Below are 13,284 nucleotides of genomic sequence, written 5' to 3'. Positions count from 1 at the left end.
TTCTGGTAGTTACAGTCGGTCACAATGTCATGGCTTTCAACTTTCAAAGCTGGGCCTTTTAACTTCATAAGGAAATTATTTCTGCTGCCTTTTTTTGCCACCCATCCTGCCCAACTCTGGAAGTTGGTGACTAGTAGTGTGTGCAGTGCCCACAGTGTCATCATTTACCCATCATGCCCAGAGCTTGATCTTCTGTCACCCTAGGTAGGCTATTTTGCCAAGTTACCAGACTCTATCTGAAGAGGATACTTTGGATGCAAAGATTTTCTGGGTGGTGGTTCCTGAGAGGGAATCTTGTGTTTGAATTTTTGGGGTCTGCCTGACCTTTTGTGGCCTGGTTTTACACTGGACGCTGTGTGTGTCTACTTAAAACAGTAGTGAATCTGCGTGTTCCATAATTGCAGAAAATATAAAATTGTTTAAAGTGAGCTTAAAGTATAAGCAATTCAGAAAGTGAAGCCTCCTCTCTGACACCATTACCCAGTATGTGATTAAACTTGTACTTTTCTTGTACATAGTTTTTGTATGTGTATATTTATACCTCGCTTCCTGTGCCTGCAGTTATAGACATAACCATGTGCTGACAATGGCAGTGTCAACTCTCCGTTTCCAACTTGTTCTAGAATTACTTTCACGCTGTATTTATAGTTAGACGTTTTAAATGTAGATTTTGTATCACTCTCCCTTGCATGTTTTATAACCCACCTGCTCCGGAGGTGTGTAATAACATCTTTGAATGGGTTGCTTAAAAAAAAACTTGTTTAAACTGACCGAGGAAGTGTCTTGCAAAAGTTCAGTTTACTTTTTGAAAGAATTTGAATTTTATTTTTGTTGGATCTTGGATTGTCAGGATAGGAAATGTTTCACTGAGGAGTGGAACTCTTTGTCAAGAATGCAATCAGGTCAGGTGTAGAGTGGATAGGTGCAAATTGGTATTTGCTCTGTTCTACTGCAAACATACACTTAAAGCAAACTAAACTGTACAGAGTGTCTTTTCCATTTCCTATTTAAGGGGAAAGATTTCCTCTGATATTTGTAGTAATATTATAAATGTGGCTGTTGGAATGCATTACGCTCCAACTTGAGGGATTCCTCTTGCGTTTGTTTGATTATGCACACAGCAACCAGAGATGAAAACATCTAGTTGTGGTAGCCAATTTAAAGTAGAATGTTATCTCATCGTAAAATTTCTTGTAACTGAATTACTCAAAATAATACTGTGACAGAATATAGTCCTTGTTCCTGATTGTCTGGAGACTGCACCTTTTTCAAAGGTTGCTGTCCAGTTGTCCTATTTTACAGTAACCTATTTACTATAGCGAAAACCTTCACCTTTAACATAGTAAAAAAAACTCCAGGTGTTTTATTATTACACCTAACAGAGACCGATCCAAAGAAAGACAGAAAAGGTGATTTTAAAAGCTTAAAAGTGAATGTTTGAAGTGTACTTTCTGGCAAGGGATTCTACAATTACTTTAAAGACAAAACAGAAACTAGGGAGAGAATAAGTCCCCTTTAAGATCAGCAAGGCCGCTTATGTGTGGAACTGCAGGAGATGGGGGTGATACTAAATGAGTATTTTGCATCAGTGCTTACTCTGGAGAAGGATATGGAAAATAGGGAATGTGGGGAAATAAATAGTGACGGATTGAAAAATGTCCATATTACAAAGGAAGAGGTGCTTAGACATCTTAAAACACATAACGGTGGATAAATCCCCGGGACTTGATCAGCTGTACCCTAGAACTCTGTGGGAAGCTAGGGAAGTGATTGCTAGGCTCCTTGCTGAGATATTTGTATCATTAACAGCCACAGTGAGGTGCTGGAAGACTGGAGATTGGCTAACGTGCCACAATTTACGGAAGAGACAGGAAAGTATAGACCTGTGAGCCTGATATCAGTGGTGGGCAAGTCGTTGGAGGGAATCCTGAGAGACACGTATTTGGAAAGGAAGGACTGCTTAGGTATAGTCAATGTAGCTTTGTGCATGGGAAATTGTGTCTCACTAACTTGATTGAGATTTTTTTGAAGAAGTAATGGAGGATTGATGAGGGCAGAGCGGTGGATGTGATATATATGGACTTTTGTAAGGCATTTGATAAGGTTCCTCATGGCTGGTTAACAAGGTTGGATCACATGGAATACAGGGAGAACTAGCCATTTGGATACAGAACTGGCTCAAGGGTAGAAGACAGAGGGTGGTGATGGAGGGTTGCTTTTCAGACTGGAGGCCTGTGACCAGTGGTGTACCACAAGGGGATCGGTATAGGGTCCATCATTTATATCATAATTATCGTTTATATAAATGATTTGAATGTGAACATAGGTGGTATGATTAGTAAGTTTGCAGATGGCACCAAAATCGTGCGTGTAGTGGATGGTGAAGAAGGTTACCTTGATCAGATGGGCCAATGGGCTCACGAGTGGCAGATGGAGTTTAATTTAGATAAATATGATGTGCTGCACCTTGGAAAGACAAATCAGGACAGGACTTATACACTTAATGGTAAGGTCCTGGGGAATATTGCTGAACAAAGAAACCTTTTGAGTGCAGGTTCGTAGTTCCTTGAAAGTGGAGTCACAGGTAGACAGGATAGGGAAGGCTTTTGGCATGCTTGCCTTTATTGGTCAGTGCGTTGCGTATAGGAGTTGGGAGGTCATGTTGCGGCTGTACAAGGCATTGGTTAGGCCACCTTTGGAATGCTGTGTCCGTTTCTGGTCTCCCTGGTATGGGAAGGATGTTGTGAAATTTGAAAGGGCTCAGGAAAGATTTACAAGGATGTTGCCAAGGTTGGACGGTTTGAGCTATAGGGAGAAGCTGAATAGGCTGGGGCTATTTTCCCTGGAGCATTGGAGGCTGAGGGGTGACCTTGCAGAGGTTTATAAAATCATGAGGGGCATGGATAACATGAATAGCCAAGGTCTTTTCTTCTGGGATGGGGGAGTCCAAAACTAGAAAGCGTAGGTTTAAAGTGAGAGGGGAATGATTTAAAAGGGACCCTAAGTGGCAACCTTTTCACGCAGAGGGTGGATGTGCCAGAGTAAAGTAGTGGTGGCTGGTACAACTACAACATTAAAAAAGCATCTGGATGGGTATATGAATAGGAAGGGTTTAGCGATAGAAGGGCCAAATGCTGCCAAATTGGACTAGATTAATTTAAGATATCTGGTTAGCATGGACCTGTTGGACCCAAGTGTCTGTTTCCATGCTGTACATCTCTATAACTCTAAACAGAGAATTGTAAATCAGGAAACTCTGTAGATGGGATCTGAATCTTGTACTGTAAGTGAAGACATGGTCTTGAATTGTGGTGTGAAGTGTAGAGATTGTAACGAAGTTAGCCAGGTGGACCTTACAGAATATGAGTTCCCTGATTGGGCCAGATTAACAGCACCAATCAGGGAGCCCCTGGCTGACAGATATAAACAGGAGGGTCAGACATCCTATTCACTCTGAGGAAGCCGGATCAGTGTCCAGGACTCTCCACGTGTAAATTAAGCGTGACTGGGTGATGGGATACCAGCCTCTCTGGAGTTATTTCATAAAGGAAGTTGGGAGTTTGGGGCAGCAGATGGGCAGAAGACTAGAATTGAAGCTTAACCCTACAACCCTCTAAGAATTGAGCTAAAAGCAATTACACAGCGTGGGTCATCAACATTATCTGCTGCTGTGCTCTGGACTCTGCATTGAAATGAGGATACTTGATCAAAGGCATGTTAAACAGTCTGTGAGTAATGTACTGACAATGTAGTATTTCCCAAATCAAAACAGAAAATTTGGAAGTGTTTGTGGAGAGAAACATTTCACATTTTAGGCCAAAGATTGGGGCAGCAGGATTAAAAGGGAAGGCCCGCAATGCAGTGAGGGGTCCGGAGAGGTAAACTGCTAAAAGATTTAATGGTGCAATCGCCAGTGAGTGGTAATAGGGAGATTACAGAAACTGGTGAATGGCTATATAACAGTCAGCTGAATGCAAGGATGATTAAAAATAGAAACAGACGAACAACAATCTTCCAAAACATATGGAACACACATAGAGGCAGAGGTTATGATTTAAAATTGATAAATTCACCGAGTTCAGAACATTGTAGAATGCTGGGAGAAAGTTGTATTCCTCAAACCTGTATCAGCACTTATTGGAGCACTGTTGCAGACACTGAGAGAGCAAGGCTAGAATGAGAGTACAGTGATTTATGTGCAACAGGAAGCTTGGGCAGACAGATGGAGGTGCTCTGCAAAGAAGCTCTCCCCAATGTAGAAGAGAACACATCAAAGTTAAACAAGTACAACTTATCTGCTTTCATTGGGAATGAGTGCTTGGGGCCTTAGACGGTGAGAAGGGAGGAGGTAAAAGTACAGGTTTGTATTTCCTGTGCTTGAACAGAGATGCTGTGGAGAAACAGGGGTAGGTTGTTAGGGGTGACTGAGAAGTGGACCAGGGTGATGGGGAAGGGAATGGTCCCATTGCAAATGCTGAAGGGGTGGTGGGTCAGAGGAAGACATTTTGTGATGTCATTGCTGGAGCCACAGAAACAATGGAGAGAGTGTTGTGTATGGAGGCTAACAGGCTGCAAGGTGAAAGATGAAGGGAATCATCATTATGGAAGGGAGGGAAGGTGCTAATTGATGGACGGCCCTGTCAACCACACTGGGTAGGAATCCTTGTAGTACAAGGAAAACATCAGAGGTGGTGTTGTGGAAGGTTGCTTTGTCAAAGCCGATATAACGGAAGTGATGAAACTGGGAGAATGGAATGGAATCCTTGCAGGAAGCAGGATACAAGGAAGTATAGTCTAGGTTGATGTGGGTGTTCCAGGGCTTGGTTTGAATACTCATTACGTTTCTGAAGACACGCTGATAGAACTTGGGAAAGGGAAGAGTCAAAGATGGACCAAGTGAACATAAGAAAAATTGGAAACAAAGGTAATTAAATTTCCCAGTTCACGGGGAATGCTGGTGGTGGCATTTGTGTTGTCATCATTATAATGGGAAAAGAGAAAAGCGAGGGGACTCCAAAGTAGACTAGAATAACAATCATTCCACATATCTCTTAAAAAGGCAGTCAAAGCTATGACTCATGCAGGTGTATATAGCAACTTTTTAAAATATATTTTGAGAAAGTGAGTGGAGTTGAAGGAGAAGTTATTTGGAGTGAGGACAATCCTATCCAGGTGAAGGAGGATGGTAGTGAATGGGCACTGATTGGGCCTCTCTCAAGAATGTGGCGTTGAGCTTTGAGACCATCCTGGAGGGGAATAAAGGTATAACGGATTGGCTGTATGTACTGAAGAAATAGTTAAGGCCTAGAAACTAGTGAAGGGATGTAGGACATTGAAATAGTTGCAGATTAGTTAGGAAAAGACAAGTTGTGGTAGGATGAAATCAGTTCAGTGGGGTAGAGAAAGACTAAGATAACGAATTGTCCAAGGCAGTCTTGTCTCTTTTGTTTTGTTAAGGAGTAGAAGTGGGCTGGCCTGGATCGGGGTCTGTGGGCTGGAAGCTGTCTAGGGAGGATCTCCACTGGAGGTGATGTCAATGACAGTTCTGCACACAATGGATTGATGGTCTCTCAGTGGGGATGTGGTCCAGGGGAGGTAGGAGAAAGTGCCAGAGTTGATATTCATCCCACAATAACATTGCCAGCCATTCAGCAAGTTTGACATTAAGGTTAGACCTCTGACAATGGAGGTTCAGAGTGAGTTAGGTTAGAAAGTGAGAGGAGCAGAGAAATTGAGCTTGCTGATATCTTACCAGCAGTCTGCAATTTAAAAATCTAGAGAAGGTAAGAGGGCAGGGGGAGGAGTCCAGGTAAAGGGAGACTTTTGGAAATGCGTACCGGATCCATTTAGTGGAGGAGAGGACTTCTGGTCAAAGATGCAGGGAAATTGGAAGAAGAGCTTAGAGTTGTACTGAGCTCAATTCATTGAAGTGGGGCATAAGGGGATGAAGCTGAGGCCTTAATGGAGGACATAGCCTGAGAGCTGAAGATAAGAAACGATTCTCTCAAGGTAAACTTGCAGGTTGAGTCAGTACAAAGAACAAAGAACAAAGAAAATCACAGCACAGGAACAGGCCCTTCGGCCCTCCAAGCCTGCGCCGATCCGGGTCCTCTATCTAAACCTGTTGCCTATTTTCCAAGGATCTGTATCCCTCTGCTCCCTGCCCATTCATGTATCTGTCTAGATACATCTTAAATGACGCTATCGTGCCCGCCTCTACCACCTCCTCTGGCAATGCATTCCAGGCACCCACCACCCTCTGCGTAAAGAACTTTCCACGCATATCTCCCTTAAACTTTCCCCATTCTCCGACGGTCCCCTTCACTATCTGCTACTCCACCAATCTTAGTGTCATCTGCAAACTTGCTAATCAGACCATCTATACTGTCCTCCAGATCATTTAGTTATATCACAAAAAACAGTGGTCTCAACACGGATCCCTGTGGAACACCACTGGTCACAATTCTCCATTTTGAGAAACTCCCTTCCACTATAACTCTCTGTCTTCTGTTGCCCAGCCAGTTCTCTATCCATCTAACTAGTACACCCTGGACCCCATGTGACTTCACTTTCACCATCAGACTACAATGGGAGTAGTTAGGAAGACAGATGCAACTTTGGCATTTATTTTGAGAGGACTTGAATATAAAAGCAGGGGTGGGCTTCTGAGGCTCTATAAGGCTCTGGTCAGGCCACATTTGGAGTATTGTGCAGTTTTGGGCCCCATATCTCAGGAAAGATGTACTGGCCCTGGAGTGGGTTCAGAGGAGGTTCACCAGAATGGTCCCAGGAATGAAAAGCTTAACATGAGGAACGTTTGAGGACTCTGGGTCTATACTTGACGGAGTTTAGAACGATGAGGGGGGGATCCAATTGAAACTTAGAGAATACTGAATGGCCTGAACAGAGGGGATGTTGGGAAGATGGTTCCATTAGTAGGAGAGTCTAGGACCCGAGGGCGCAGCCTTCAAGTAGGGGAAACATCTTTTAGAACGGAGATAAGGAGAAACTTCTTCAGCCAGAGAGTGGTGAATCTATGGAATTTACTGCCACAGAAGGCTGTGGAGGCCAGGTCATTGAGTATATTTAAGACGGAAACAGATAGGTTCTTGATTGTCAAGGGGATCAAGGGTTGCAGGAGAATGGGGTTGACAAACTTATCAGCCATGATTGAATGGCAGAGCAGACTTGATGGGCTGAATGGCCTAATTTCTGCTCCTATGTCTTATGGTCTATCAGGAATACACTGCAAGAGGTGAGCTTTGGAAAGAGGTGAAGGGGATAGGTACTAGTACCCAGAAGTTGTTGCAGTTTGCAATCCCTTGTGCCTGAAAGAAATATTTTAAAAAGTTTTTCTTGAAGACCCAAATGAGATGAGGATGAAGTGAAACTCTGAATCAGAACAGCTCTGAGAGGTTGAGTTAATGGTGCTTGATGGAGAGATTGAGGGAGTGTATGATGCATGTGGTGGTACATGGCATTGAAAGTACACTTGAGAACACGGTGGGAATAGCAGCCCAAGAAATTCTGGATATCCTTCACAACTTTCAAACTTTCAGGCAGATGCACATTTCAGTTGGAATTGACATAAATGAGTTGAAGCTGGAGACAGTTGCTGAGCAGACTATGGAAGGTTATTTTTAGATACCTAATCAAACATGCAAAGGGAAACAGAAAGCAAAGATGATGATGAAGAGAGAAAAATTGAAATCTTACCCAAGAGAAGAATTGAACTTAAAGTTAGCATTTCTAGAATAGAAATGTTGGTGAATTAAGCAGTAATCCATTATTTCTCAAATTAATGCTGCAAATCGAGAATGAAAATTATCCTTTTGAAACAATCTATGTTTGTGTTTAAAACATAAAAAATCTCAAGTAGACAATCTTATATCTGGCAATTTACAGCCACTCTTGGGTCAGTTTTAGTTTTGGTGCATCATTTCTGTTATTAAATGTTGCATAATTTACATAATCGACGCCAGGAATGAAACTTGAACCTAAAAAGAACTTAAAAAGCTGCAATTAATTACTCCCTGTCTTATTGTTTTTCTTTTTTTTGTTAAAATGACGACAATTTAAAATGAGCTCTGGAACACATCTGAACATTGCATGTTGAATTGAAATATTTTGTGGAGTTGGGTAAATGTCACTTGATTGAATGAACAGAGAACCAACATTGTTGTTGACAGAGCCACCACTAGTGTTCAGCATCGGAAGTTAACTCTCTTCACTCTGAGCTTCTGGTTGCCTGTCATTTGAATCCTCAGTACTTCTTCCACTGTGACGTCTGCCTCCAACTTGTCTTATTCATTCCTGGGATGTTGGTGTCGTTGGCTAGGCCAGCATTTATTACCCATCCTTAATTGTCCAGATAGCTTTTAAGGGCCGACCGTTTGGCAGTGGGTATGGAGTCACGTGTAGGCGTGACCAGATAAGGATGGCAGATTTCCTTCCCTGAAGGCCTTTAGTGAATTGGATGGGGTTTTTATGACAATGGACACTATTTGCATGGTCAGCATTTAGCCAGTTCTCTTTTCTTGATTCTTTACCACCTCCTTTTGAATGTGCCACTATCCTTTAAGCTGGCTACCACTTTATCTTTGTTCATTTGTGCCCCTCTCCCTTTGTCTCTGTCTCTGTTCTTGTTTGAAACCTGTTCCATCCTAGTGGTTTTCAGTTCTGGTAGGCCATTGACCTAAATTATTAACTTCCCCTTCACCAATGCAGGTTCTATAATGCTTGGTATTTTGTGTTTTGTGTGAGTTCCAACATCCAATCTATTTTGCCTTGGTGTTTATCAAACATTTTTTCAAGTGTTCTGGATGACCTAAAAGGCTTTTCAGCTAATTCATTTATGTTTTTGGTACAGTTACTGCAGTAATGAAAGGAAGGAGCTCAGCCAAATTCCACATGGGAAGGACCCACAAACAGCAATTGGATAAATGGCCAGTTAACCTGATTTAGCAACATTGGAAGGATGAGCATTATCCAGGACATTGAGGGGGTTCCCTCTCCTTTGAGTAATGTCCATGGGACTTTTTTACACACAGCAGAAAAGGCTTTGGAGACATGGCTTCTGAGTATTATATTCCAGTAGCACACTGAAACAGGATTTCCCCCTCGAATACATTTCGAGGAGGAGGAGGAGGAATGTTCTTAGTCCCTACCCACAGACGCATCTCGTCTGATTAGAATGTAGGACGTGTTATTTGAAAGATCCTACTCACCTCAAAGTCCCACCTGCTCCTGAGATGTGTAATAATATCACTGAACAGGCAGATTAAAAAAGACCTGACTGGAAAGGCCAACTTGCAGCAACCGGTTTGAAGAGAGCAAAATAGAAAAGACAAAATCCTAACAAGTAAAGTCAATAGTTAGCAAAAAGTGAGTTTACTGTTTTGAGCTTTTTCCATCCGAGCCAAACTTTTCAATTGTTATATCTGTGCAAGTAATTTTTTGCATTTTTTTTAATCTGTCCATTTTAAAATGTCTCCTCTTCTGAGTAGACAAAATTCACCTGATTGAGTAGAAATTTTTTTGCTACTTAGATTCTGTGACCCTATGTGCTTTACTGGCTTTGCAGTAATAAACCCAGGGTTACTTAATCTGTGCCGTTTCATATTTTGAAACACTTTGCAATTTACCCTTCGCTGGCTTTCTGGGTTTGAGCGTCAGCTTTTGTAATCTCTCCGCAGAAGCCACTTCTACATTTTGGTGCTTCTGTGGTTTAGGTTGTGGGGGGATCTGTATCACTACTGTGGTTCCATTAGCACAACAGCAGAATTGTAGACCCTGTCAATCCTAGCTCTCCTGGGGTCAATCGAAGGAGATAGCTCTCTTTGTTTTTCTCTCAATCCTCCCTCTTCTTTCTCTTCTCTTCAGTAAAGAGTCATTCCTATCTCATGGCGGAGAAGGATATGGGGCTAGATACTGTCTTCACGAGGGAGTGCCTGCAGGAATTTAAATGTATTAAAATCGTATTTTTTCCTTTGACATTTCCGAGCAATTTTGGGTGTTGGTAGAGTGAAGCAGCAGTGTTCTGGAAATCCTATTAAGTAACGAAGTATGAACGTGGGCAGAGAATTAGTTCACCACTTTGGGTAAGTTAGAACCATACACTCATAAAATCAGACAGCACAGAAACAGACCCTTCGGTCCAATTCGTCCATGCTGACTAAATTTTCCAAATTAACTTAGTCCCATTTGCCTGCATTTGGCCCATATCCATCTAAACCTTTCCTATAACTGTCTAAATGTCTCTTAAATGTTGTAACTGTACCTGCATCTACCACTTCCTCTGGCAGTTCATTCGATATATGGACCACTCTGTGTTTAAAAAGATCCCTCTTAAATCATTCACCTCTCACCTTAAAATTATGCTTCCTGGTTTTGAACTCCCCCACCCTAGGAGAAAGACCTTTGCTATTCACCTTATCTATGCCCTTCATGATTATTGTAATGAAAATGTGTGAATTATTTTTGCCTCACTACTTCATAAATCTGACTTTCCTTTCCAAGTCTAATCTGATGTTTCTGCAGCTTTATCACATTCGGATCATAGCCATTTGGTCCCTTGAACTCAGTCATGCATCAAGACCCTCCAACCCCACTCTTCTCTTCCTTAATTGCCTCTTGTGTGTTTTGCAATCGCTACTCCCGTGAATCAATTTCTTGCATTGGTAAATCTTTATTTGCCTGAAGAACATTTTTACATGACAGTTTTATTTTACCATTTTAACCTTGTGTCCCCTTGTATTGGAGTCACACTTTAGCTTGAAGTAATGTTAAATATTATTGCCTGAATACATTGAAGGTTTTCAGCTTTCCTCCATGGTGAAAAGCTGGTGTTTATGCAAGCTTTTCTCTATCCTGTCAAACTGTAATTAACCGTAATGATGATGCTGATAATAATATGAAAGAAGATTGAGAATTTTTTTTAGGTACGTAAGAGTAAAGAGAGACAAGAGAGGATATTGGCCGGCTGGAGAAGTAGTAATAGGGAATGAAGAAATGGCAGAGGAGCTGAAAAGGTACTTTGTATCAGTCTTCACAGTGGGAGAAACCAATAGCATATCAAAACTTCAAGCGAGTTGGGAGCAGAGGTTAGTGCAGTAGCCATCAATAAAGAGACAGTGTTAGGGAAGCTGAAAAGTTTGAAGGTGAATAAACTACCTGGATTGGATTGGCTACATCCCAGAGTTCTGAAGGTGATAGCTGAGAAGATTGTAGAGGCATTGGTGGTGATCTTTCAGGAATCACTGGGTGATTGAGGGTCCCAGAGGACTGGAAAATGGCTAATGTAACCCTCCTGTTTAAGAAGGGAGGGAAGCAGAAGACAGGAATTTATAGGACAGTTATCCTGACCTTGGTCATTAGTAAGATTTTAGAGTTCATAATTAAGGATGAGATTGCGGAGTACTTGGAAGTGCGTCTGTTAGAATTCTTTGAGGAGTTAATCAGCAAGTTAGTCAAAGAAGGGCCAGTGGATAGGATCAGTTTGGATTTCCAGAAAGCTGATAAGGTGCTACACAGGAGGCTGCTAAATAAGATAAGAGACCGTGGTGTTAGTGTCAAGGTACTGGCATGGAGAGTGGATTGGCTGACTGGCAAAAGGCAGAGAGTGGGGATGAAGGGGTCTTTTTTAGGATGCAGCAGGTCACAAGTGGGACCAGATCATGGTCATGGCCATAGGGATCAATTTGGGACTACAGCTATTCATGTTATACATTAACGACCTGGATGAAGGAACTGAGGGCATTGTTCTTAAATTTGCAGATGACACCAAGATAGGCGGAGGGGCGGGCAGTGTTGAGGAAGTGGGTAGTCTGCAGAACTTTGAGAGTCAGAGGGCACAGGTGAGTATAATGGTTATCACTAAAGGGAAGGTAGACAGGTTGGGAGAGTAGGCAATGACTGGCAGATGGAATACAATGTCAAAGTGTGAGGTTATGCACTTTGGTAGGAAGAATAGAAGCATAGACTATTTTCTAAATGGGGAAAGACTGTAGAAATCTGAAGCACAAAGGAACTTGGGAGTCCTAGTTTAGGATTCTCTTAAGGTTAACATGCAGGTTCAGTTGACAGTTAAAGGCAAATACAATATTATCATTCATTTTTAGAGGGCTAGAATACAATAGCAGAGATGTACTGCTGAGGCTGTACAAGGCTTTGGTCAAACTGCAGTTGGAACATTGTAAGCAGTTTTGGGCCAAGTATCAAAGGATGTGCTGGCATTGGAGGGGGTCCAGAAGAAATCTACAAGAATGATCTCAAGAATGAAGGGAATGTCATACGAGGCGTGGTTGAGGACTCTGGGTCTGTACCCAGTAGAGTTTAGAAAGATAAGGGGGAATCTCACAGAATACTAAGAGGCCTGGATAGAGTGGATTTGGAGAAGATATCCTCACTAGTAGGAGAGACTAGGACCCGAGGGCATATGCTCAGAGTGAAGACACGACCCTTTTAGAATATCATCCATGATTGAATTGTAGAGCAAACCCAATGGGCCAAATGGCCTAATTCTGCTCCTATATCATTTGGTCATAACAAAGCAAAATAATACATCTGAAATTGAAGCCGAAAGGGCAGGACAGGTCTGCTAACATCTGGGGAGTTGGAGAATCAGAGTGAACATTTTTCTAGTGAAATATGAACTGTATCATCTTGCACAGATGCTGACAGACCCTTTTTTAAATTGAAATCATAACAATCATTAAGTAAAGGTCTTTTTTTTTCTCTACATTGACCCACTGGGTATTAACAGTTTGGGTGTAGCACCAGTTGTTCCAGATTAACGTCTTGAGTAAACATTGCCAAATGAGGCTCCGAATGAATTGAGTGAGGTAAAGCTGCCCATGAACAGTGATGTTAAACACACCGACAACAGAATGCCTCTGTTACCGCCCCCCCCCGCCCACCGCCGCCTCCATGTGTGATTTCCATATTTTATGCCAGCCATCTTTGTTGCTTGTCTGAGTTAAATTATTCATTTGTTTTCCATTTGCACTTTTTTTTTTGTTTCTATACCTGGGTAGAGGCTGCTTAAACACATTCTCATTGAAGAGTGAGAGAAGCCTTCCTTCTGGTCAATTTGAACTGGATTCTGTGTTGGTTTCAGATGAAGGTACATTCCTTCACTTGCTTTATCCTGTAAAGTGCTTATAATTCAAACATGAATTAAATATTTTCATATTTTTTGAGAGAGTTAGGAATCGTGTAAAAGATAATACAAACATTGTGTGATTTTGAAGTATAAAGTGAGAAACAAGCTTGAATTGAAATAGA

At 41.9% G+C, this 13,284-nt stretch overlaps 1 protein-coding gene across 8 annotated transcripts in view; it reads left to right on the top strand.

Annotated features, from left to right (window-relative positions):
• The window catches only part of pknox2 (pbx/knotted 1 homeobox 2), a 400,561-nt gene that overhangs the window by 7,983 nt on the left and 379,294 nt on the right, over positions 1-13,284 (top strand). The gene's annotated exons all lie outside the window — the stretch shown is intronic.

This window comes from Rhincodon typus, chromosome 32 (assembly GCF_021869965.1).
Source record: "Rhincodon typus isolate 14 chromosome 32, sRhiTyp1.1, whole genome shotgun sequence".
NCBI classification, from domain to species: domain Eukaryota; kingdom Metazoa; phylum Chordata; class Chondrichthyes; order Orectolobiformes; family Rhincodontidae; genus Rhincodon; species Rhincodon typus.
The sequence above is the reverse complement of the archived record's forward strand: the minus strand, read 5'-3'. Positions and strand labels throughout refer to the sequence as shown.